General features: G+C 35.5%; 1 protein-coding gene and 1 long non-coding RNA gene across 7 annotated transcripts in view; one reads left to right on the forward strand and one right to left on the reverse strand.

The window, feature by feature from the left end:
• Window positions 1-26905, reverse strand: part of LOC141375642 (uncharacterized) — a 217842-nt gene that overhangs the window by 126988 nt on the left and 63949 nt on the right. For all 4 annotated transcript variants that reach the window (XR_015498048.1, XR_015498049.1, XR_015498050.1 and 1 more), the window contains one exon: window positions 14560-14708. This is a non-coding gene — a long non-coding RNA (uncharacterized LOC141375642). The remainder of the gene's footprint in view (window positions 1-14559; window positions 14709-26905) is intronic.
• The window catches only part of kcnd3 (potassium voltage-gated channel, Shal-related subfamily, member 3), a 170705-nt gene that overhangs the window by 71674 nt on the left and 72126 nt on the right, over window positions 1-26905 (forward strand).

The following is a 26905-nucleotide window of genomic DNA, read 5'->3' on the forward strand; positions in this document are numbered from 1 at the left end:
TATAAGTGAATTATAGACCTATTCAATAAATGTATTTGTGTAAGAACACCGATTCATAAATTGGTAATAAATCAAGTCTACTTTATTGATTCTTATCTGAAATACTCAACTAATAAAAAATGATTCATCCAAGAAAAAAAATATATATTTCAAGTTTTCTAAACTCAGGTACAAGCTTTATGCTGTAAAAACATCACAAAATATTAACAATGTTGTTTTCTGACTATATGAATTCTTCCATAGATGTGTGTGTATATATATATATATATATATATATATATATATATATATATATATATATATATATATATATTAGCAGCAAACCTTGACCTCGTTTATACATCCTAATTTTTAGACATTTCACTGAACTATGCTTTCATTATGTAAAAAAAATTATTAACATGACCACGTAAACAAAATTTAAATGTGCCATTACCCTAAAATGCCCTGAATGGTTTTTGACCGTAAAATCTTTAAAGATAATAATAATAACTATACACCTTTTGTGAGCTGTAAACATTGAGAACAGAATCAGGCTGATGTTCAGAACAGTTTTAAGAATTATATGATTGACTGAAAAGATTGCAAATCAACAAAAAGGATTTTCTAGTGGTGCAACAGATCACAAATCTCTCGCTTCGGATCACAAAACAGTTTTTTAGTCACGGATCGGACAATTTTTTCCAGTGAGCAAAGAATGGAGAACACAAATGTCATTTGCTTTCCATTTACACAAAAATATTACGGCAAAAACCATTGTTTTACAAACAGAACTTGAAACCAGAAATTTTTTATTAAAATAAAAACCAAGGAAGAACCAGCTGAAAAAAAGGGAAAATATTCAATACGAAAAATATTGCTGATAATGCTAAATATAGAAATCTAACATGTTGTACAACAGATCCTATTTATTTTCAATTAATGATTCAACAATTCACACGTAAATCTTCATGTTTCATTATAGCTATATCATTTTTGAAAACCTATTCAGTGACATGATTTTGATGGTTGTTTGTCGCCACCCATTGGTTACAAATTGCAGTTGCTACAACATTCACAAGCGTCAAGTTACATTAAAGGGTGATATTAATCTTTACCATAAACATTAGTGTTTATATCTGAACTATAAACTGTTCTCCCAGTACTTCTGTGTTATTAACTTGTGTGTAAGTAACTGAAATAGTGTCAAAACTGAATCTCTCTCAATCAAACGCAGATTTGAATGCAGCGCTTCGAAGGATTAATAAACATCTGCAAATCAATTTCATTTATTATTCATGTTGCGTGGGTTTGGACTGAGATCCTGATCTTTTAATGTTTAATTGTGCAGCTTAACATTGAATGCATTAATGCAGGCTAAACAAACAGTGACAAAATAAGCTTTTCCGAATAACCTTATAAAGCATTTATTCCATCATCATTACATTTTACAGGGAAGCCAAAATGCTTTCAAACATGTGTTTTGAATGACGTGGGAGGCATCTCTCTTCAGTTGTTATAAATGTTGTATTATCCTACAAGTTCAAAAAAAGTTATTAACTAGCGGGTCATGTGCGCTAATGAACTTCCAATCCGTTACACCCCTATTATTTCTAGTAAGAAAAGCTTAAAAGTTTTACCTCGACTCTTAAAAATAAAGGTTTCATAAGACATTTTAGTTTCCCCATAGAATATTTCAGTAAACAACAGTTCTGTAAACTATTTATTTGTAGAGTAAAATTTTAATAAGTTAATGAACCTTAGTACAGTGTTAATAGCAGCAATGAGGAAAACTGTTCTGGAATGTTTTGTAAATATTTTTAGTAACCATTCTAGTCTAATTTACATTGGTTCTGGCAGTCACAAGAAAGACACCAAACTCTTGTTTTGATTTTAAAGATCAGCTGCCACATGTACATTAAGCATTGCTTTTGTCAATCCAATCCCAATCAGATACGTTCACACTTAAGCCACATAATACAGGTCTGACATTCAGTTGTACCCTTGCGTGACACTGAGATCTCCCATCAAAGTAATGTAGAGCGTGACGAAATGAGAGGGAAGGGTTTTGAGGAAATCCAAACACAACTGGTCACAAGAGACATATCTAAACACATGTTAATCCTTGATGGAAACAGGCCCAGTTTTTTTTTATCCCCGTCAACATCAGTCGACACTCATTTTCATCAACAGAATGTCTGAGAAGTGACGTACTGTAATCTGGCTATTGTCCACATCGGTCATCCTCTGTCAGCAATGTGTGAATTAGCCTTAAAGCGGATTTATTTATGACTCCCTAGTCTTTTTTTCTCCTCCTAAAGGCAGCTTATGGAACTTGCATTGTCACTTTTGTGTTGTCGGTGTATATGTGTGGCACTGTCCAGCTATCTGACTTCCCTCAGACTGTTTGTGTATTGGGGATTATATCATCTGATCCAAAGAAATGAGTAAGAACTACACCTCCCTAAAGGGCCGCGGCTGATCCTTCAGTAATCGCGTGGAGGCCTGGAGCCGCACAGAGGTGCCTAAACTCACGGCGCAGGAGAGGATGTGTGAGGTACGATTGTCATCCGGTGGGTTTACAAGCTCCGACGGAGATCCATCTTGTGCATTACATCTCCTCATAATAGCACATCTCCCTCAAGACAGACAAATTGTCGGTTTTTCCTCTCCAGCTCTCTTCCCATCTCCGTTTATGTTTTTTTTTTTCTCTGCTATAAAGCTATTATGTCATTTTATAAATCTGATTGCTTGGTAATCTCTCATGTCCTAGCAACAAGAGTTCCCAGAGGAGCTTTTGGTGGTTTTGTCTAGGTGTGTGTGTTTTTGTTCTGACTCTATACACTGAAAAAATGATTCATAGGATTTACTAATTTATTTTTAAGGGGTGGTCCACTATGATATCATATTTTAAAACTTTGGTTGATATGTAATGTAGCTGTGTAAACAAACAATGTCTCTGAATGTAATACACTCAAAAGTGTCTGGCTTTCACAGAGTTAGCTTATAGCAAAGCCTACAGCGAACAAAGTTTAGGGGCTACTAAAAAATGCATCCAGGTTAATGAGATCACAAGTGCTTTAGGTTTTGTGCATTCACTACGTGCATACACTCACGCAGCAAAGGGGCGTGGCTAAAGGCGCTGTTATGTTATAGCAGAGAGCTTGTTCTAGGACATGGCACAAAGAGAGAAGTGCTTACAGTTTAGTTTTAATTAAAGAGATTTATAAAAAATATATATATAGTTAGCATTTGACAAAGGACAGCTTCCAAAATATCTCTTTCAGTCTATTGCTGGATTCGGCTAATTCTTCAAAGAAGGAGCAGCTCCAATCACAATAGAAAAAGCAAACAACCTGTAAGTATTTTTATTTTTTCAAATTGATAAATTACTTGCATATTGTCTGTTGACGGTATGTTGTAGTAAGGATGTTAACAATGGGTAATTCTGTTTGGCACCGGTACCAGTTTAGATACAAATTCATATATAACCGTCAAATCGCTGTAAGCTTCCACAATCTTCTCCAGGGGTCGGTTGCACCAGCAGTGCATAAGTTAAAACATAGCCTAGTTGTGACTTAAAGGGACACTAAGTTACAACTTACACGTTACTAAATATTTTTGTGTTGCACCACTGAACATATTATTTAAATCGTAATGCTATGCTCCAACTAAATATTTACAGCAGCCTCCCTACCGTGTATAATGGTAGAAAGAAGTTGACAGCGAGATGTAGATTACATTGAGGAGCTTGCGATCATAATGAAGAAGAGTTTAGTTGTCTTTTAAGGAGTGTTTTGTGTTAATTACATCCATCAATCAAAACAAGAATTTCTTCATGACCGAGTTTTCCCTTCTCTTTCATGTGTAGGATTTTAAAAAATTCAATTTAATGTTTTGATAAGTTCATGTGTATTTCGTGTGCATTCACAGCTCACAAAGTAGGTGTATGCATCGTCTGTTAATAGTGACCGACTGTAATTTAATGAACTACAAAAAAGTAATTTATAATTTCATCTTAATAGGACCGTTATTTATAGATGTATTAGTTGCAGAATTTTTAAGCAGTTTAATGATTTAAATGCTAGGATATTACGTCATTTAATTAATGACTTTATGGATGGCTTACGACTTACTAACTACAGTTTGCCTTAAGAACATGTGGTGCAACCGAAGTTAGAACAAATTTAGTCACAAACAAGCTAGTAGTTACAAAGCCCTTAGTGTGGACTAGGCATGGGCAGGTATAAGATTCTGACGGTATGATTACCTTAGACAAATATATCACGGTTTGTCTGTCTCACGGTTTTGTGATTACTGCTCTAAAATATGTTCTTTTTAAATGTCTGGGTAAAAAAAAAACATCTTTTTTTCCCACTGTAAAAGTATAGATTTTCCCACTGTAAGTAACTGTTTAATTTGGAAAAACAAACGTTTTCCACACTGAACGCTATATATTTTACATATATCGTAGGAACAGTATAACAGAAAATCTTTGCGGTTTTAAAACCTTGACTTTTCCTTTTACCTTGAAATTATCCCATGCCTAGTGTGGACTTTATGTTCCAGTTTAAGAAAGGACTTACGATCAGCTGGTGCAAGCCTACCCAGGGCTGCAGTGCTTCTCTATGCGGCCGTTTTCCATGTCTCAAATAACAAATTCGCAAAAGATATGTGAACATTTCATATCACTTACACATGCTTAAAACCTGAATATATATGAAAAACACTTGTCAGATTTTATTTTAGACAGCAGGCGTGAGGTTGAGCTGTCACACTGACTGACAGTATTTACACTGCAGTGGCACATCGCGTGCTAGTAGAAGCATGACTGGATGTGACGCTTCATCTTGACGAGGAGCCGATCTGCAAGTTACAGCACATTATGTTAGCTGACCAATCAGAGCCTCTTAAGGGAGAACTTTTAGAGGAACTAGGAAATATGATTGCTGTTTGCATGTTAGCTGAGTAGCTGTATATAATTAAAGTAGGACATATGAAAAAATAATGTGATTATTCTACAAATAAAGCATGAGCACACATTGCTTTGCACCCCATAAACACAACCAAGCCTTAAAAATACACACTGGACCACCTCTTTAAGGTGAGTGGTTGCAAACAATTTATACGAGCTGAATTCAAACATAATTTAGTAATTTCTGTCAACTTCATTTGTTTGTTTAAATTCAGCTCAAATAATTAGTTTGCAACCACTTGCCTTAAATAAATTTAGTAAACCCCATGATTCATTTTTTTTCAGTGTACCTGTCCATCTGTGGTATCGTAATGACTGGTGAGATCAGATACCTCTGAGAGTAGATGTTGATCAAATGGCAAACACTGCTTATTTATAGAGCGCACATTAACCCTGACCTCCAGACAGCTGCAGGGGTCATGCAGCTGGAAAGCGTCTTGAAGCGCTGATCCAGGGTCAGCTTTTGTGCTCGTGCATTATAAAGATAGATGTCATGCTGCTCTCGCAGATCCGGAACAATAATGCCATGTCTTTCTATCCATCTGTTCGCAGGATTCTCTTCCCTTCATCCTCTGCTCATCTCTTCTTCGAATTGCCCTGAATGCGAACTTTTTATCCCTCATTTCTCTGCTCGTCTTTCCTACTGTTTTCTCATTACCTCTCGCTATCAATCTACACGCACTGCGGATGTACATACACACAAAGGGCACATGCATAATGTGGCCAAACAATGGCAGAACTTGATGACAATCGTTAGATGGTTCGCATGGAAACCGCCGAAACAGAACAAGTGCTTTTGTACATCCCTTTGTGAATGTCACAGTGTGGTGCATGTTCATATAGAAGCTGAGATCAGTGCAAAGAGGCAAAGTTGGGATTTGGGATAAGAGGATGTAAATCGGCTCTCTTTCAGTTTATGGGTTGGAATTATGTTCGTGTGAATTTGAGTTGATTTGGCCACACCCTGCATAATGACTTGGAATTTCAGCTGAACGACAGAAATGGAGATTTGCTTAATTAAAGTTCAAGAGAGAAGAAATTCAATGAGAATTAAATACACTAGTTACAAATTGATTACTAAAAATACAGTTGACAGAATCCATACAATTTTATTTTATATATTTTTAAGAAGTATAGGTATTCTAAATATTCCTAATATTTGAAAAATATCAGCCGAAAATGGCATGTTCAATTTTCTCCCAAAAGAGTAAAATAAGCAAAAATATGAGAAAAAATTATAATTTTTTTGAAAGTTTTTCAGAGATTCATTTCACTCTCCCTCACGCATTTGTCACAGTGTGAAGTGGCTTTTACTCTGAATGCAGAAAACACTGTGCTATAAAACATATTCATTTCACTGACACAAAAAGCAGTGGAGTGCATCGTCAACCATCTTGCATTTAAAGTAGCTCAATAATCCACTTTTTGAAAATCCCATCATGAACATGTATATTTATCTATACAAAAACCACATATGTTCACTGGAGAAAGTCCATTTATTTAGCCGAGCTGACAGGACATGTGTAGTATGTATATGTAGTATGCTTGATCCTGCTGCTTGCAGTAGCACTACTGTACTACGTTGGTTGATAATCTGACACCTCTTTAGCAGTTTTTTGTCAATCCAATTTTATTGTCTAAAAAATTTGTTTTTTTTTAATTGGCTTCTCTTCCCTTTATTCATTAGGGCCCACAACAGCGGAATGAACCGCCAACTTATCCAAAATGTGTTTTACACAGCGAATGCCTTTCCAGCTGCAACCCAGTACTGGGAAAGGCTTTAAAAAATACTTTAGAATATACATTATAAAATACTTTAGAGTATTTAATAAAATATTATTACAAAGCATTTTTGAAAGTTTGATTTCAGGTTTGTCCAAGAATTTTCATTTCAGGGCATCCATAATCTTGAAACAAACTGCTTACCACTGACTTTCCCTATACAGTATAATAAAAATTGTGAAATGTAAAATAAAATTAATACTGGCATCTGTTGCTGCCAAAACTTTATATTTATAATATAATTATACATATATAATTACATTCATAATATAACAGCATCTTTTCAGGTTGTACATATTTAATCTCTATTTATAGTAAAACATTAAACCAAAAATGTATGTGATTAACAAAATCAATGTTAATATGCCATTATTCTTTTTGTAACCAAAAAGAAATGTGTCATGCCTTCAGGGAATTCTAGCATTGTTGATCTGTTTTCACAGTAAACTAGCTTCCAAAACTGTAAAGTATTTAACTGTAAAATATATTAAATATTCAATCATTAATTTTCTTTTCAGCTCAGTCCCTTTACAAGTGCTGGGCAGTAGTGACGCTACTAGATTAACTACATTTCTCAGAAGTGTGGAGGTAGTGTAGCTACTTTCTAAATCAAATAGCTTTTCAGTAACTATTATTTTAGTCAAGTAGTGCAGTAGTGTCCAGACAAGCTACAGTTATCGATTGCGGATCAACAAGTGACGACACCAACATTCACAGAGCTGCGAGGCCGGTTTCTAGATTAAAGTAATCTATACGATGGCAAGAATAACAATTTCTTCTTCTTCCTGTTTTACGGTGGCCGAAAAAAGACTTATTGGTGGGTTACTGCCACCTCTTGCTACAGTCGGTGACGTTGCCAACCAATTAGGCTAACACAAGAAATTTGATTGATGAAAAAATGACTGAGGTAGAGGAGTTGATGACTAAGATATGATTGACTTGGATTTGAGTTGCTTCGATATACAAATAAAAGTGCTTCGATATAAAAATTTAAATGTCAAATAAAGCTTAGATGTAATTTTATTGCCTTTTTTTGCAATAAAAATAGCTTACATGAAGCTAAGCTACTTTTGCCAAGTAGCTTTTAGCTTAGCTTGCTACATTTCCCAAAGGGTAGCTTTTAGGGCACTTTTTACTCACACTATGCATTTCGAACCGTGCCCAGGCCTGTTTCCCGGATCGTTTGAGAAGTGTGAGTGCTCTGAATCGGACTTAGGCACGGTTCACTTGGCCAGCCCTGGCCCAGTAGGAAGAGTTGGGCCAGAGCGCGGCTCACTTGGGCTTTGGCGCAGTACGCTTGTGTGTAAGTGCAAAACGTGCCTAAACCCGAAACTGAAAGCGAGACGTGATTTGTAAGGGGCTGTTTCATATGGATTAATTAATCATTCGTACTGTTCAATGAACGCAAACTGACATAGTTTAATAAAGATGCAAACCCCTCACTGCACGACAGCTGCACCTTCAGCAAACCTCATAATTCCCGCAGCACTAGGACTTTATGATTGTTTAAGAGCGTCAAAAGTGGCGGATCTGTTCTGCAAAATATTTGACTGTGTGAAACTGCATCCTAAACGACTTAAACGGTATAACTGAAGAAATCTCCATGGTGCTGAGCGAGAGCATTTACTGACCAGCGGATCATTGATGACGCAAGCGTGCCCAGGCCCGAATGTAATCTGAGTGCGGTTCAAGGCAACTGTACATAGTGTGAGTACGCCCTTAGTTAAGCTACATTTCAATGCATGTCTTTGGACTGTGGGGGAAACCGGACCACCCAGAGGAAACCCACACAAACACAGGGAAAAACATGCAAAGTCCACACAGAAATGCCAACTGATCCAGCTGAGGCTCGAACCAGCGATCTTCCTGCTGTGAGGTAACAGCACCACCCACTGTGCCACCGAGCTGCCTATATTAAATATAGTTACAGTAATTCATTTTTGTATTGTTTACTGTTTACAGTAGCAATAAACAGGTTTTTACTGTAGCACTTTTATCATTAAAATCCCAATCATTCCACATGACAATTTTATACAGCTTTTTATCAACAAGAGGGAGACTATTTTTGCTATTATTTGTGAGCTAATTTTTAACTGAGTTCAGTAAATGCCGCACAACCCTTAAAAGCACGTCGGTCATGTTGAAAAACGGTATTAGCACAACATGTCCTCGGCTCTCGAGAAGAACGTTTGTCCCTTCCCGCAACCCCTTTAACAGTCTGCCCTGCTCCCCATTATGAGCAAACACAGATGGATGTCTCTTCTAAGAGCTCCGGATGGTTGTCCTCATATCAGTTAATACCGTTATTAGAAATGAAACCTCATTTATTCCTGCTCTGTTGATGTTCCTGCGCCAGCGCGTGTTTGCACAGTTGTAACATCTCGCTGTTTCTTCCTCATTTGTTCAGCAGAGACTCACAGAGGGGATCACGCTTTCTCTATAGATGATTTCCTCTGCCTGTGCGCGTTTGTGAGGATGTTGATACTGCTGTTGCTAACAGTGATTTATGTTGTAAGGAAATGTAATAACTTTCTTATTAGATTATGGTAAATTCATTCTGCTCAAGGCAACTCTGGCTCAACTCCGGCTGTTTCAATGTCAGACGCTGTGCTGTCTGATGGCACTCTTGACAGATTATAACCAAGCACGTGTCTTTACTGCAGGAGGCTCATTTCTGACATTAACACAGTTATCAAGGCCAGACTTCTGGCTCTTATATAAATATCTTCTCATTAGCGTTATATATGAATACGTTTCATTATAGAGCACATTTTAGATTCATTAGCCAGTGGCGTTCAGTCATTTTTGACAGTGCTGACATTATAAAGCTATGTTTTGACCTTTGGCACAACAAAACAGGTACAGGGGGAAAACAAAGTAGAAACATAAACAAGAGTCAATAGTAATAGAAAATATGGACATTTCAAGCTGACTTTGAAAAATAGGTCTGCCTGTAGGGAAGGGAAAAATCTGCAAAAAATGTTTTGTTTTTTAGTCAACGTGTTGTTTTGGACTACTAAGGTGTGCAGCTCACGTTTGAGACAAGACAGATTGTGCTGCAAACACAATTTTGCCAGACCCAACGAAACAAATGTTTAAAACATGCCTTTCGAAATATCGAATTTATTAGCTACATTTTATTTTGCCATGTTGAAGCTCTTTTGTACAATTCAATTATCCTAAAAAAACATAAGCATCAAAGGGCACATATTTTACCCCTTTTTCAAGATTTAGGATAAGTCTTTTGTGTCTCCTGAATGTGTCTGTAATGTTTCAGCTTAAAACACCCATCAGATTATTTATTATACCTTTCAAAATATTGAAATTTCCTGCTCTGAACACAATGTAGCTGTTTTTATTGCCTGTGCTTTAAATGCTAGTTCTCCTCGCCCACCGTTCCCACGTGCTTGTCAAAGTGTCTCTATCTCCATCAGATAAACAGCACAGTGACAGACATGAAGGCAGCAGATCTCACGTAATGTTTATGAGAAATACTACAATATGAACTTTTACAATGATTATTTTATGTATTTGTTGTGGAGTTAATTCAAGCCTTTCTGCAACGATGAGTCACACACACAATGTTGTTACAAAGTTTACACACGCACATTGGACGTTTAACTGTGCACTACACGTTAATATCCACTGCTGTATAGATATCCGTTATGTTAATGCACAACATTTACCTGATTTAAAGTCCAGAAACTGGGATTTAAGCATCTTCTTTTATAATTGTACTGACATACAGCTGTGCTGATAAAGTAAAGATAATTCATTACAAACATGCACTGTTTTAAAAACATTTTAAACTTGCAAAACTCAATCTTGATCACATTTGATGATGACTGATGATCACAGAGAGCTGAACAGATCTTTTAATCCCAGTTGCTTTGCGCATGTCCTGGCTTGTTGATATGGTTATATGCGTTAATTTGGAGACATGTTAATAGGCTGCTGTTAATCAATTCAGTGGGTGGGGAAACCACACTGCTACGTCCCGTTCAGTGGGCCTCAAAGGGGAGGGATTTGGATTTCATTTAACATCAGGAAATAAAAAAAATGATATGACTGTGAACACATTATACCCACAGAGAGTTCTGTCCAAACAGCTTCCAAAAGATGATTTTCATTTACTAACAAGTCTTACAGGACCTGCCCTTTAAAAATAGATCAATTCAGAAAAGGGTCAGAATGAAAGTTTAACACACACACACACACACACACACACACACACACACATACACACACAATAAATTAACTTCAAAAGAAAATACCTCACCCCTGTAAAAAAAAAAAAAAAAAGATAAAAGATAGGCTACAATCCCTTCATATCAAACATCTAAATGTTAATTTAAACCAAATCCAAATATAAAACTACATATTTAGCAACTTAATGTGCAAACTGATGGTGCATGAAGTTGAACCAATTGCTACAGGCAGCCATGCGTGAGACATTAGCATCAGTAAAAGCTGCTTAACATGGATTCAGCTCAGATCTTCAAATTATTCCTGTGACCTACAGCATACGAAAGCAAACATGAGGCTGACTGATGGCAGGTTATACTGTGAATATATAAACATGTTTTGGTGGCATTTTATTATTGGATAACTATGTGCTTTATTTTATTTTTACATGTGTATTATTTTACATTGTTTATAACTTTTGTATTCAGTAGCTACTGAAACTACACTTTTGTAGTTCAGAACAGACGCTTCATTTTGAAATTTACAAAAAAATATGAAAATTGCTGTTATTTTGATCTTCCTGCAATAAAATAAAAAAATAGTATATCTCACGTAAATGTTAAAAGAAGATTTTTTAGCTATAAACTGTGGTCTGATGCATAAAATGGAAGTCAATGACTACCAGCACTATGAGAAAAAATAGCATATACAGGCCAAATGAAATGAAAACCCTTTTTCCTGATGATACATTGAGGATTTATGAAGCAAAACAATCGGTCTGTTGAAGAAACTGGACATTATTTACTACACCATTACATTTAATCCACTGCCTCAGAAAACAGATTGCTGTGCTGTTATTTTAGATATAAACTAAACTGTACTGTTTAGAACTGTAAAAAATATAAGATATATATATATTTTTAAACTCATTAACCGATCAAATACAAAAATAATGATGGCAGAAACTATTTTAATAAAGCCTTCAGTATGATTTTTATATTCAAATCCCTATTAGCACTGCAGGTAGCAGTCATCAGCTCAAAAAGCGCTCATCCCTTCATTAGTCTTTGGATTTGTTTGGTGTTTGGCCCATTAAACAGCTCAGAGCAAACACTGAGTATCTTTGTCCTCAGTGTTGCAGTAATCACTGACTCCTCTGAACCTCCAAACTTCAAACCTTCCACTGTCATACTCGCTCTTTGTTCGTAATAGAGCTTTTGATCTGCAACAGAACCTGTCTGACTTTATCCCTGCAAAAGAACTGATGTAAGGATCTCATTAATGAAAAGCATAACGCAAATTCAGATATGGACAGACAGCTGCTGATGCTAGATCAGTATTTAATTGCATTTGAGAGCTTGCTTGTGCACACGTCATTATGCGTCACAAAGCTAGCATTAATTACAGTGGATTAAAGGTAATAATGTTAATATTGTCCAGTTTCTTGTACAGATAGATAGTTATGCTTCTTAAATTCACAATGTATTATCAGGAGAAAGGGTTTTCATTTCCATTTGCCTGTACATGTTTTTTTCTCATTGTGCTGGTAGTCATTGACCTGCATTTTATGAATCAGACCATGGTTTCAAATCATGGTTTGGATGAAAAAAAACATCTGGTAATTCTATGAATATTGGAAGACCACAGATTAAATGAAAGTAAATGAAATTTTTCAGTTAACCATCCCCTTAAATAAACATAAGAACTAGCTACAACTAATAATAAATACTGCAATAATATTACAATAATACTGTAACCAGTGGTGAATTTATTTAATGTATCCTAATATTCTGACTCAAGTGTGTAGCCAAATCTTACTAGAAAAACATCAGACTAGAAAAGCCCATAACAAACTGAAATAAATTCAATGAAAACAAGACCAAAATGTCACAACGCCTACTTTAATAACTTTATAAACTTCATTACCTCATGAGCCAATTCTACAACAAGCAGCAAGTCGTCTACCGTAGTAAGTAGACTTGGCAAAACGCCAAGTGTTTTACAAACAAAACAAGACAACTCTGCCAACAGTCGTTTAGTTAGAATTGCAAAACAAAAGGGGCTTTTGTACGAGAGGAACTTTGCTTATAGTTCCTACAACTATTGGCAGACGTACCTGTTTTTCACACCAAAGAAATTAAGAGTGATTTTAGTTCTAGGAACACTATTTGGAGAACTAAATTAGCTCAGAATATTATTATACTTCAGAACTGTGTCTAACCTAGCACAAGTGAAACTACAGCAATGTAAGTGTATGCTGTATTCATTAAAAGCATGCCATTAGAAACACTGAAACAGTAAGTGTTAATACAAATAAACAAAGTGTAGTGTAGTTCTTTTCTTAGCCTCAATGATTTGCAGTACTACACGTTGTTAATTTTCATGCCTACATTCAATCTCTATTATCACAAAGCATACAACACACAATGAAAACATTAATAATTCTAATAACAGCAAGCTTCTATTGTTTTTTTTTTCTGTTTTTTTTAAGTGCTTGAAAGCTTTTGTCATTTCAGAGTTTATAGATACAGTTTGAATGCAACCAAAACAGTGGTCAGGGTGGCAATTAGCTTATGGGGGAAACAGGCGGGGTATCTACTTCATACAGGGTTGTAATCTCCACTGTGGACATGTCCCCCTTACACTTTTCAAAATCCCCTTTGTGTCCTACGTGCTACTTTCATGATTTTTTTAACTATGCACAGCCTATTATTTTAGCTCAGGTCAGGAAAATCTTTTTTTTTTTTTTTTTGTCAGACAGAATCTGAAACCTGTTGATGTTTGTTTAACGTTTAAGAATGTGTGCTGCACAGACAGTTAGCACCAAAATTTTAAATACATATTTAAAGAGCCCCTGTTTTGCATTATAAAGGTTACATTTTGGATTTGAGAGTCTCCAACAACAGGCTGATATGCTTGCAGGATCAAAAAAAAAACACTTTCATTGTCTTATAATATGCATTTATTTTAACCTAACTATCCCAACGACTGTCATATGATTCGTCCAGCGATTCATTTTTTCTCAAACCCCTCCTTAGAACGAAGCTAATCTGCGCTGATTGGTCCAATGGCCGAATCTGTTGTGATTGGTCGACTGCGTTCAGCGCGAGTCAGAGAGAAAAGCCTATCACGGCTTATCAAAAATTTTGAAGCAGTCAGAGTGTAGAGTATATATGTGATCCCAATGCAAGAGTGCATTAAAGCAATGCAGTATAACAGCAGCATATTACTCTACTCTTGAGGCTAACCCCAAGTATTTACAATATCAAACATTCAGTAATAACCCACACTGTGACAAAGGTTCAACAATTTTGAAAATTGACCGCACTGCGTGTGTGAGAAACAGCTACTGGTGGCCATAGCAAAGACAAATGACAGAGAATCACGAGATCAGAAACAAATTTAATTCGCTAAAGGAAGAAGCACGTCATGTTTTCAACATGGTTTTGGATACAATATGTAAATAGCCCCATGTAAATTGCCCCATTACAGTTTAACATGAGAGATACAGTACAAGCACTGATCTATAATAGATAAGTGATTACAAGCTGTGCAGGGCGATTACAACTTCTAAAACACAATTAAACACATATTTTGCAAACTATAGAAAATAAGGCAACAATTTTAATTACACTTACATGTTATGATCTGGAGGAAGAAGAAGCTGGTCCATATGAACTGCAACAGTAACTGACAAAGTCCCATACATAATAGTCTGTTGCTCCTTCCTTTAATAGCAAATGGCCGATGAATCCTGTGTTGCAGCGTAGGTCATTGTGTCGAAAATCTGAAAAATAACAGGAACAATCACAACACTAGGTTGGCTATACTGTGGTAGTGTTGTGAAAATGAACTTTACCCCTTATTCCCCACAGCCATATCTCCATCTGTCAGAGATTGTCATCTTCACGTCTTGATCAGCGCCGTGATCCCCAGCACTCTGCTAGTGTCTGAAGGGAAAGCGCGTTCACTTTTTACAGGATATTGAACTAGATCATTTGGCATTAATGCATTCAGGCAAAAGATCCGAACCCAACACGATTCATTTATTCAACTCTGAGTCGACTATTTCGTTAAAGAATTAATAGTTTTAAACACGACACACTTTTAGATTTAACCCTCAGCTAGATGTTTTCATTTACTTAGTGCTGTTACACACTGCACAGGGCTCGAAATTGCGACCATTTTGGTCGCATATGCGCCCGAAATTTTATCTATGCGACCATAAAATATTTTTGGGAGCATTTCTGCGAGTGCTTAAAATTGTTGTGTGCGACCAGTTTTTACTGCAAAATGTTCACCACATGCGCGGATTCGGGAGACATTCACGCAGAATTCATCTCTAAGCTCTTTGTTTGCACTTGGAACGGGAAACGCAGCGCTCAGGAATGGTTTTAAACAGTTGTCATGTCGTCTTGCTGCAGTAAACAAATCCAAGTCCGTAATGCTTGCCCCGGCTTCGCGCTCTTCTTATTGGCCCACTGCTCTAGCACTAAACGCGAATGATTGGTTAATATCAGCTGTCAATCACTCAGTCAGCGCCTTCTGGCTTCGGATGACAGAGAGCTGCTACCGCGGAAAACTAAAGCGCTAAAGATGAGATTGAAGATAACGCGGACAGATTTAGTTTTAGAAACCATCTAGTTACAAATAATGACACATCTTACTAGTGATCATGTGCTGAATGTTAATCCACCATCTACACTTTTCCAAGAGTAGAAGACTTCTGTTGGCTTCAAGTCCGCTATAAAAAGTCTGTGGGATGGAGTTTTCAGGTAACTGTTTGCCACATCTAGCACGAGAGCTTCTGTTTAATCCTTCATATAATTGCCAGATGCTCTCCGCCGTGCAAGGGGCAGCTATATGTCAAATTTAACATCACGTGTCGTACACCATCACAAACGGGCTTACACTGAGTAAATCAATATCGCTAACTTACTCATGAAAAGACCGGTATGGCTATTAACATGACGTATGCATACAATAAGGTACAATATGTGTCAAAAGCATCAGTGCAATATCAGACAGCACTTGTGAGAACAGCACAGTTAACGTTATACCGTTCAGATCGTAACAGATTCATTCAAGCAGTGCGTGCAGGGCCGGTGAGCGCTCCGTGCTTTGGTCACTCAGTTATGTTATAAAAATGTATTTTCTTGTGATCACGGGATTTCGTTGAGACATATTTTCCTCACGCACGCATATTTATATTATTATTTTTTTGCTTGTTAGTTTGATTAGTGTTGATTTCAAATACAATAAATCTGTTTGTATAAAACTTGTAGTAACGGTGCTCATAATTGGTGGGTGCGACTAAATTTTGGCTGATGCGCCTAACTTTTTAAAGTTAGGAGCACCGGTGCTACCAAACAAAAAGGTTAATTTCGAGCCCTGCTGCATGGAAGGATTACTGCATGGATTATTACACACCCCATAATAGGGGCTTTTTAAAATCTTTCATTAACTAACGGGGGTCTGTGCATGAAAGACAACTATTATTGATCTGCATTTTCAGTAGTTTCATAACATTGCTGCCTATAATATTATTGCTTATTTGCATATTAATTTGATCTGCAAATGATCAATAGGATTTAACACACTCACAAACAGTTCATAAAAGATTTTTTTCCCTTTCATTTTCGAAATATATATCCTTTTTCTTTTACTCTTGTTCAAGTTTGTTTTTGTTTTTTTCATAAAACTTTGTTTAATAAACTTAATTATTTCCCGGAATTTATATTTTTCCAAAAATTGAATTCCAAAACGTTTGTATACACAAGTTACACTACTCTGTAGTCTTTACTGGCTGTAAAAAAAATAATAATAATTTTAACACACAAGATATCAAGGTCCTACATTTACCATATTGTCAATCATCATCATTTTCTAGAGTGATTTTTGCTCTGTACATAAGCAGATTCAAATGAGAAGGTTTATTTTTGTATACGATTGTAACTCCTGAAAAAGTACAGCGTGCATATACTCATTATCGGCATACTATCAAAATGACCTTGAGTTTAGTCAAGCAAAATCAGCAGTCCTCAAATGTCCTTGTTCACCCACACCTTCTTTTTTCAAGCATTAGTGCAAGGGCTTGCTTGGATCCGCATGGTACCATTTCAATTTGATGTGTAAATGAGGCTGTCAGAACGTGACACAATTGATCGCCCAGCCTACAGTGTCAATCGTGACCGAAGCCCCGAGATGTGTATCGTACAGTCTGACACAAAAGAGCGTTGATGTGCAATAGTCTGCCTTGGATTTTACTTACGATCTCACCCAGGTCATATCGTACAATCTGACAAGCGACAATCAGAAAAAAAGAAGAAGAAAGAAGGAGAATCAGTGCTCAGTGGGCTTTAACCGAGATCTTTCTCCATTTCTTTCTTTTTCTGTGAAGTGCATGATCTCCAGAGGGAGCTGGTAGGGTTTTTGAGGATGTTTATTTCAGACTCGTACTCTTTGAGAGTTAAGAACATGCTAATGATAGGGGAAGCTAAAAATAGCCCACATCTAGCCCGCTTTCTCTTTATATATCCCTCTCTTTCTTTTTGGGAAAAAGGAGGAGCGCTTAGCTAATACCTCTGACCTATTGTATATTTACCTCAGAGCATCCTTTACCAGATATTCATCTTTAAAATGAGGCATGGGCACAGACAAAAGCCGAAAATGAAACGTGTCCTGATAGACGCACTGATAGATGTGACTGTTATCGCAGGCTGACAGCGAGCTCAGCACATACAACGCTTCATATTCACTAGCAGCAGGCCCACGGGAGAAGATGGGTTCAGGAAATGGCACAAGCTGGAATTGTATTGCCCTCATGCTGAATACAAAGATAACTGCGTCTCATCCTATTTCCACTTCAAATTTAGTTCTGTCTGGCAAGGTTGTAAACGAGCAGGATCAGATACGTTCAGTCACTGCATTGTATTGGGAATGTGACGATTCCTATTATGCTCCTGTTCAGCATGTGCTGTTCTAGGTTATGCATTATCATTAGTGACGCGTCAAACCACTGACAGCAGAAAATGTAACACTTTAACTTCACTTCACTCTCTTTGGCTAAACTGTGCTTCTGACACCCCTCTAAGCTAATATTGTGGGTTTTGTTTAAATGATATGGACAAAGATAGACTCTAGATAGCCCTTGAAACAGAGATTTTCCAGGACCACATTCAAAACCAAGGGGTACGAAAAATTCCCAGAATACACCATCTACAACGACAGCATAACTGCACACGGAAGTATGGAGATCCACAAATTAGTATTTTTTTTTACATTAATTTAAATTTGTACAAAAATCAAGCATATGTTATAATATATTCAAAACAGTGTTCATGGTTTACCATCATGCTTTAACCAATTAAAAAAATAATAATAAAATTTCGCTATCAATAATTTTTAATAATAACTCCTGTATAGTAGTTCCACAACATTCTTTACTTTCACATCTGACATTCAAATACCCTATCAGAAAAGTCTAGTGGCTGGGAATGGGCTTTTTACAGTGTCTGTATGTGTGTTAATGCTGTTTTCGTGTGTTAACATAGATGAATACGGCCACGGTGTAAATGCACAGTACAGTTACGAGTTTATTTCCACATTATATCATTATGATAACATGATATCATTGCCTTCGATGATTTCTTGAAGATAAATACCAAAAATAATGCATAATGCAAATAATGCAAAAATAACGTGATCACATGTGTAGGTGTTGCAGTTATGTCCCATTTCATAGGGCTAAATTTTGAAGCCTTTTACACCCTGTTTCAAGAGCCAAGGGGTAGGGGTAAAATAATAGAATTGGGATTGTGCCTAAATGTATGCTCAAATATGTCAAAATATTGCAGTCAGTATGTAAATCCTTATTTTTAAAAGATGCATTTGAGGGAAATAAAGGGGGAAAGGTCTTATGAGCTACTGTCAATGTTTGAATACATTTGAAAGTTGATTATTAGCTCTTTCTAGTCTACGTTTTTGTTTTTGTTGATGTCGTTTCAATGTTTTCTTTTGTTTGTGTTTTTAGTCTTGCAAGCCAGCGGCAGCATTTTTTGATCATTTTCACAATACTTTCATGGTCCCAAAAAAAATCTTTGTGAGAATATCTGAACTTACAATATATATCAAAAGAAAGAACAGAGCCTCAGCTTTTAAATAAATGATCCTGTATTCTTTTATCAACATGTTTTGAAAATATTTTAAACAAAAATCTTGTCAGACTAGATCCTGATCTCACTTCCACACAGTTGCGCAATACTGTCACTACCTCAATGCACTGGTTTAGGGTCAGAAATCACTCTGAAAATCCTCCGAAAGCACCATAAAGACCAGAAAGTATCAGCTGTTTCCTGTATTCACTTACTGGAAATGTCGTCATGCTCTCTTAAGTTACTCAAGTCCCCCCGAAGGACAAGCTCAAGTGTAAATGCATAAAGATGAAGCATTATTTTGAGTCATTAAAATGTATTCGCTTTTTAATAATCCTTCCTAATGCGCATAGAAGGAAATTAAATTGAATTTTTTTCTATTAATACTCTTAATTTTCAAACTGCTGGGATGAATGCATGAAACTAAACTGTTGCCACTATCATATTTAACCATTTGTAAGCATGCTTTTCAGCGCCACTTGCTGGATATTTCACTTTGAAACTTGATGAAACTTACAAATAGTGACTTTTTCATTTTATTTATTTTTATTTTTTGCAAAGACGCACTTGCTTTTCATGAACATGGCCTGTCTAATTCATAAATGCAGTGTAATCATCTGCTGCCGTCCACTCTCACATCTGCTGGGAGTGTCACTGTGACGTACTGCAGATGAGCACATGCTCTAAAAATAACATCTTCCGGATGAAAACACACACATCAGATAGACGTCTAGGTGATGGACGAGTGCTATCAGCGCTGTTGACATCCCTAACTGAGGTCTTTCAAGACACCGGGTGCGTCTCAGTCAGCTCCCTAGTTCAGCGTTAAGTGCACTGCCCCGGGAGTCGGACATTGCTAGGGTCAAAAAGCACTCTAAAAATCCTCCGAAAGCACAATAAAAGCAAGAAAGTATCAGCTGCTTCCTGCATTCACTTACTGGAAATGTCGTCATGCCCTCTTAAGTCACTCAAGTCCCCCAGAGGACAAGCTCAAGTGTAAATGCATAATATGAAGCCTTAATTTGTGTCATTAAAAGTTATTTGCTATTTAATAATCCTTTCTAATGCACATAGAAGGGAAAACAATCCAGCAAGCCTTTAATTAATAAAGAGCAATTAGAGAGGAAGTTTAAATATGCATTTGTTTACCGTTTCATCTATTAGATTGTATTACATTGTAATTATAATACTGTAGACAGTTAATGCCTTAATTAGTTTTGACTGATTCAGTGTGAATCCTGTTATTATTGTTGTTATTATTGTTATGATGCATGCAAGCACAATTTAATTTAACAATAGAGAACGTCCTAATAAAAATGTATTTGTTCATTTTAATGTATTACTACATTAATTTATAATACATATTGCATTAAACGATTTGCACCTTGCTTAATTGTGTTTGTCTACTGTCTGGAATTATTCTGTATGGATGCAAACTAAAAACATATTGCATATGGAAAATTAAATAAAAAAAATAACAAAATAAAATATATTTGAGCCTTTATTACTACTTTTTAAATACTGTTTGAATATGCAAATATAAAATGAAAGAATTTATGTATTATATTATATTATATTATATTATATTATAATATTTTACTATTCTATATTACAGTATATTGTATTATATGATATTATATTATATTATATTACATTACAGTACATTACATTGTTAAATAATATTATATTATATTATATTATATTATATTATATTATATTATATTATATTATATTATATTATATTATATTATTATTTCATATTTTATGTATTCGCAATTGCGTGTTCGAGCTGGTTCAGCATGTAGCCATTTCTGTTTTGGATGGATGTGACAATAATCTTTGTGTGTGTTTTATTTCAGAGATGGACAGCTTATGGCTTGAGTAATCTGTAAATTAGCCTGCACTTCTCGTAACGGAGCCAAAAGCATTCACAAATTTGATTTTGATACAAAAGACATGGACTTTAACAGGGTCAAATGGGGTAAAACTCTTAAGTCTTATGCAAAATCCACTCTCATGCGTTAGGCTTTTCAGTTCTGCTAAAAGCTTAGAAGAGACAAGAAATTTAGCTGAATTTTATCTCACACTTAATGCCAAGCGATTACGAATGTTCACAGAATTGTTGATATAATAGGTAAGCAGAACCGGGGGAAAAGTTTGGGTTCATTTATGTTTCATCAGAAGATGTCAAGTCGAGTTATACTGAAGCGATTTCTCTGGTAGTTAGTCAAACAGGCAGAAAACTGCCATAATCATATAGTCAGACCTTCTAAAACGCTCTTCTTTTTTTTTTTTTTGTGGATGCATTTGCAATGAGCTTGTGCCTGCACTGTTATTACAAACTCCTCTGTCTGTGTGTGTGTGTAGTTCTGTAATGTGGGATAAGTCCAGTGTAAGTTATGTAACAGTGGGGATCAGAGGTATGTGTGGGATGAACACATACTTTCTGGATTTAAAGGAATATTGCAGGCTAAATACAAGTTAAGCTCTATAATTCAATCTATAATATAATTGTGGCTGTAATTGTATAATTGTACTACAGAATACATACAATTATTGCTATTCTATAATATTTTAAAACGTAATTGTTATGATGCTGCTAAATGTTCTGCATCCTTTTCAATCTTTAATCTCATATCTTTTAGAAGTCACTGTATTGTGCGGATTTAGTGATTGATTATTAATATTAATCCTAAATATCAATATTACTATAATCAGTGTTAAAATCATTTCAGTATTTTTGTGGATGCCGTAATTATTTTTACCAAATGAACAGAATCACTTTAGATTTCAGGTTTAAAAGATATTTAGATCTTATTCATTTTACTACATATCAAATTAAAATGAAACTTAATTAAAAATTGTTTAACAATAAAGTTTTAAATATTCCTGTTGCCCCTCAGTAAGAGTTTTATTTTATTTGACCGTGATTTATAATCGATTTAAAAGTTTCCATGGTGACAAATGAAATTTTTGTACATGACACTCCAGCCGCGATGATTTATGCATGTTATGTTTTTTGTCATTCTATGCCAAGAAAGAATCCTAATTATACTGTAAAAATATATTATTCCAATATTCTGAATTATGTGCAACATATATTGTCAAATACACAGCTCAATAATGATCATATTATTTGATTTATGATGATGCCACCATTATAGTATGGACTTCAGTGGAGAGATCATCTGCTGGATTTATAACATGTTAATTCATCAACTTTTCCTGAAATTCATAAAAGTGAGTGGCTGTTTAAATGGGACAAGAATAGACCAAATGTTCTGACCAAGTGTATATTCGAACTGAGTAATGCACATTGTCCAATTATGTTTAGGAATAATTATTATTGCTATCTCAATAGACATTATTATCCAGTTTACAAACCATAAAGGTTATGTTTTGCTAGTATTCATGATTAAATACTTTTATTTATGATTATTTAAATATCTGAAACCTAAAATAAATGTTATTTGTTTGAAAGCAGTGAATTATGACATGTCCCAAGTGCATCTTTCTCTGGATCAACATGAGCCACTGTGGGAATGCAGATTTGAATTTAGCAGCTGATTATCTTTTAATCACAGTAGTGTGATAGTACCATTTTAAGACATTTATTTTAACATATAAAGTGGTTCATGAACCTGCTACGGGTTACATTTGTGACTTGATATCTATTCCCTCTGCCTCTCGCTGTCTATGCTCTGCCTCGGGTCCTACGCCTCGTTGACAACTCAGCACCATGGGAGGTAGGGCATTCTCTTTCTGTGCACCCAAACTTCAGAATGCTCTTTCCACAAACATTAGGAATGCTGGTCCTTTAGACTTTGTTTTTAATTAGTGATATCTCTTTTATCCTTACTGCGTTTTTTCCTGGTTTTTTTTTTATTATTGTTTTACTGTGCTTTGTTTTGTTTTTTTACTTTCTTGTAAACGATTTGGGTCTTAGAAAAGTGCGTTATAAATAAAATGTATTATTATTATTATTATTATTATTATTACCAGCCTAGACTGATCATACCATGTTAAGAAATAAAATAATCATAATTACTCCACACTTTTACACAGTGACATACATATTTAATTAGACAAGCTCTCACTTTTAAAATGTACAGCTTTTATATAACAGCCAAAAAATACTGCTGACTCATCGTGTTCTACTATCCAACCAAATACTAAAACGATAACTTCTCTCACACCACCTGCAACTGACTAGAAAATGATGGTTTATGGCTGTGATGTAACTAAAGCCTAAAAAAGGCCCTGCGTCCCAATTCACATGCTATTCGCCCTAAATAGAACCTGAGATTAGAATGACTTTGTCCCAAATGATGGTATATTGAAATGAGTATCCCAAAGATACTGAAATGGTCTTCTATTTCTGGTTTTGAAGTGCATATCCATGCACATTTTAGCTGCTAATATTGCTATTGCGTTTTGAAGAAGGGGTCAGTTCAACTACAAACATTTTTAAAAAAAAAACATTTTGTAAGATAAGATTCTGACAGTATGATAACCTTGGGATAAAAATATCACGGTTTTATGGTATTGTGATTACTGTTCTAAAATCTATTCTTTTTAAATGTTTGGGTAAAAAAATAAAACTTTTCCCCCTTTAAACCCAATATATTTTATTTTGAACAACATTTTAAATATTTCGGAGCAGTAAACATGTCAGGCTTAATAATTCAAATAAATTATTGACTTCTGCTGTCTTCATTAGTTTAAAAAAAACACAGATTTTCTTTACAATTTAAAACGGCATCTTTGGTTATCTTTTCTGCTGGAGATACAGTTGGCCAAAAAAAAACAACTAAACAAAAAACGTAAATAATATACCTTAGGAACAGTATAGCAGAAAATGTTGGCAGTTTTAAAACCTTGACTTTTTCAAACCATGGTATACATTGATAATGTTATCCACCCATGCCTATTGTGTATGTGACCAAACTACATTATTCAACAAAATTAAGTATGTGTGAAATAATTGACTCTGGTCCTTTGAATTATGTAAGGAATAATTGACTAGGTTTGTTGAACTAATGAAAATGCACACCCAAGGTCAGGTTGCAGTCACAGGTGTGAATTATTTTTTAATAATTCAATAGACCAGTGCCAATTATTGCGTTTATACTACAGATACATTACCACACCACAAGATGTAGTTCAGATGCTGTATTTCAAGTCATTTGTGAAGTTGTTGTCCTAAAATTTTTCCTGAGTGTAGGGCTAGTTTCTTCAGATATTCTTGTTTTGTTTTAAATTAGATTTTTTGACTGATGTTGGCTGTCAAGTTATTTTAAATATGTGAAATTGTTGTTGTATCATGATATGGAGGACAAAGTGGTCGAAAAGACCTGCCTGGCACTACTTTATCTCTGCGTTTATCTGAAAAAGAAATTCTACATCTAAAATGTTCATCATCCAATCAGAATCAATCATTCAATAGCCCTACAGTATAATGGAAAACTATACACACTCAGCCTAGTCCTACGTAAAAGCCTCTTTTCAAAAAAAGTTTGAAACTTTTCTGGGCCCGTTTTCATTTACCAGAAGAAGAAAAAAACTCCTAGCTATCTCTCTTTTCTTTCTTTGCGGTGTCATTGGAACCTCTATCTGGGTAAGTGCTGCTCTCACATTGTGCGAACGGCAATGGTTTCATTCAGGACAGGAAGCAGCCCTTCTCTCTTAAAGCGTAGAGCATTCTTGAACCCGTCATTTCATGTGCTTTTCCAGAGCTGAACCCAAGAGCAGAAAGACCCTCGACAGTGTGGGTTTTGTGCACATAATCGTCTGTGCTGATTCATCCTCTGACCAGAGAGTCACACTTGAGGCTTGAACTGAACAGATGCCTGTAAAGCAAATCCATCAGCCATTTACTGCCATCACAGTCATCATCATCTCCGCTCTCTTCTTTCCCAGAGCCATTTCAATATTTTTGGGGAACTTCTCACGGGTGCTCTTTAGTTCTAACTCGATTTCAAGGCTGGGGTATCAAGCAAATGTTCAACAGGCTTATATCTGTGCTCAGTTAGAGAGTATGTGGGATTGTCAAACCCAAGGACCAATGGTGTGATTTAAAGAGGCCCAAGAAAATATCAGGACATTTTCAAGCACTCGAGTCAAATTGAATATGTACGCAGACTAATGATTATAGACACTTTCTGTCTTTCTTTGCCACATTTCACATTTCTTTAATACGTAACCAAGTTAAAACCTAACCAAAATGTTACTTACTTTTAATATCTAATATCTTGTGAAAAAGTTAAATGCTCGTGCATACATAAATGGAGAGTTGGGAAAAAATGGCACCTAAATAAACAAACATTAAACAAAATTTAGATAAAATAGCCAAAAATGCCCCTCTACAATTAAACCAAACTGTTGTGGTGATTAAAATAAAATTAGATTACTTAGATTACTTTCACAGCTTCATAAATTCTAATATAAATATTTGCATAACTAACACATTTTTCCATGCAGTGTCTGGCAAATAACTAGTGTTGCCAGATTATGATGTGCCATTTCCCAAAAGTTTTTACATTATTTTGAACCTTTTTCTATTGGTATTCACTCAGTATGAACACACTAGACGGACGTGCATAAGGAATTGATGAGTAGTTAAGAATGGGTTAATGATGGTGTGTCCCAAGACACAATATGATTAGACATTACCATATCAAGAGTTCATAATGGTTAAATTAATCATAAAATAATGTGGTAATTATTACATTAATTAACAATTAATCATTACTGCTAACATGTAATTAAGGTAGCTGTTATTTACAAATAAACTCTTGTGACTCATGCTGGAGTTAAAGTTAGTTCATGATTAGCACATGCATTGACTCATCTTTAGGTCATTGTAAAGTATTGTTTAGTTTACATATGAACACATCATTATTCATGTACTGTTATTGTAAAGTGTTACTGATATTTTAATAAAAATTTTAGCATTTTGTTCTTAATTAACTTCTCTTTTGCCACCTTCATAAGTAAAATAAGACTATTTCATTGGCAAACAATTTATGGAAACCATACATGTATGGTCTCTGTGCACACACACACATACTGTACATACACACACACATATATATATTCCCAACTTGTAACAGTATGTAAGCCATGTGATACAAGACTAAGAGCCTTCAACAGAGAATCATAAAACTCTGAGTGAACCAGCCCATAAAAATATGAACAAGTGCTAAGAAAATGATGACAGTAACCCTTTGAAAACAGCAAAGCCACAAGTGGAGACTGAGAAGTTGAAAAGTGAATCTATGCATCCTCAATAATGCATGCGCTGAGAATTGACTCAATACACACACACGCACACACATTTAGAGGCACTATCCTTCAAAACTGAGAATAATGATCTCATCAGCGGCAGATCTTGATGATATTTTAAGCAGGTCTCGCACCCCTTCAAAGCCCAAGCATGTGCACACCTGTTTTACACCTGTAGACGCTCACATCTCCAACAAAGGTGTTCTTCATTACCCAGTTTTCACACGTACACGGCTCTGCGCATCTCTAATTTGAGTAACGTCTGGAGAAAAGCAGAGTTTTGTTGTAATCTTCGGATCTGATAGAAAATGAAAACCTTTTCAGTAGAACAGATATGAATACAAATTTGATGGAGATGATCTACTAAATTTAAAACCAAACTGTGAATTTCCCTAACCCACAGATGACTGCACCATTGACGCACATCTTTTCATTTCTTGTGATTGTAAATCAGCGTTATTCTGCCAAATATTAATTTCATAACTCTTCCTTACACATAACTTTAATATTGTGTTGTCTAAAACTAAACTGAAACTTTTTTATTTTA

The sequence above is a fragment of the Danio rerio genome, chromosome 8 (assembly GCF_052040795.2).
Source record: "Danio rerio strain M-AB ecotype USA chromosome 8, GRCz13ab, whole genome shotgun sequence".
NCBI lineage: Eukaryota > Metazoa > Chordata > Actinopteri > Cypriniformes > Danionidae > Danio > Danio rerio.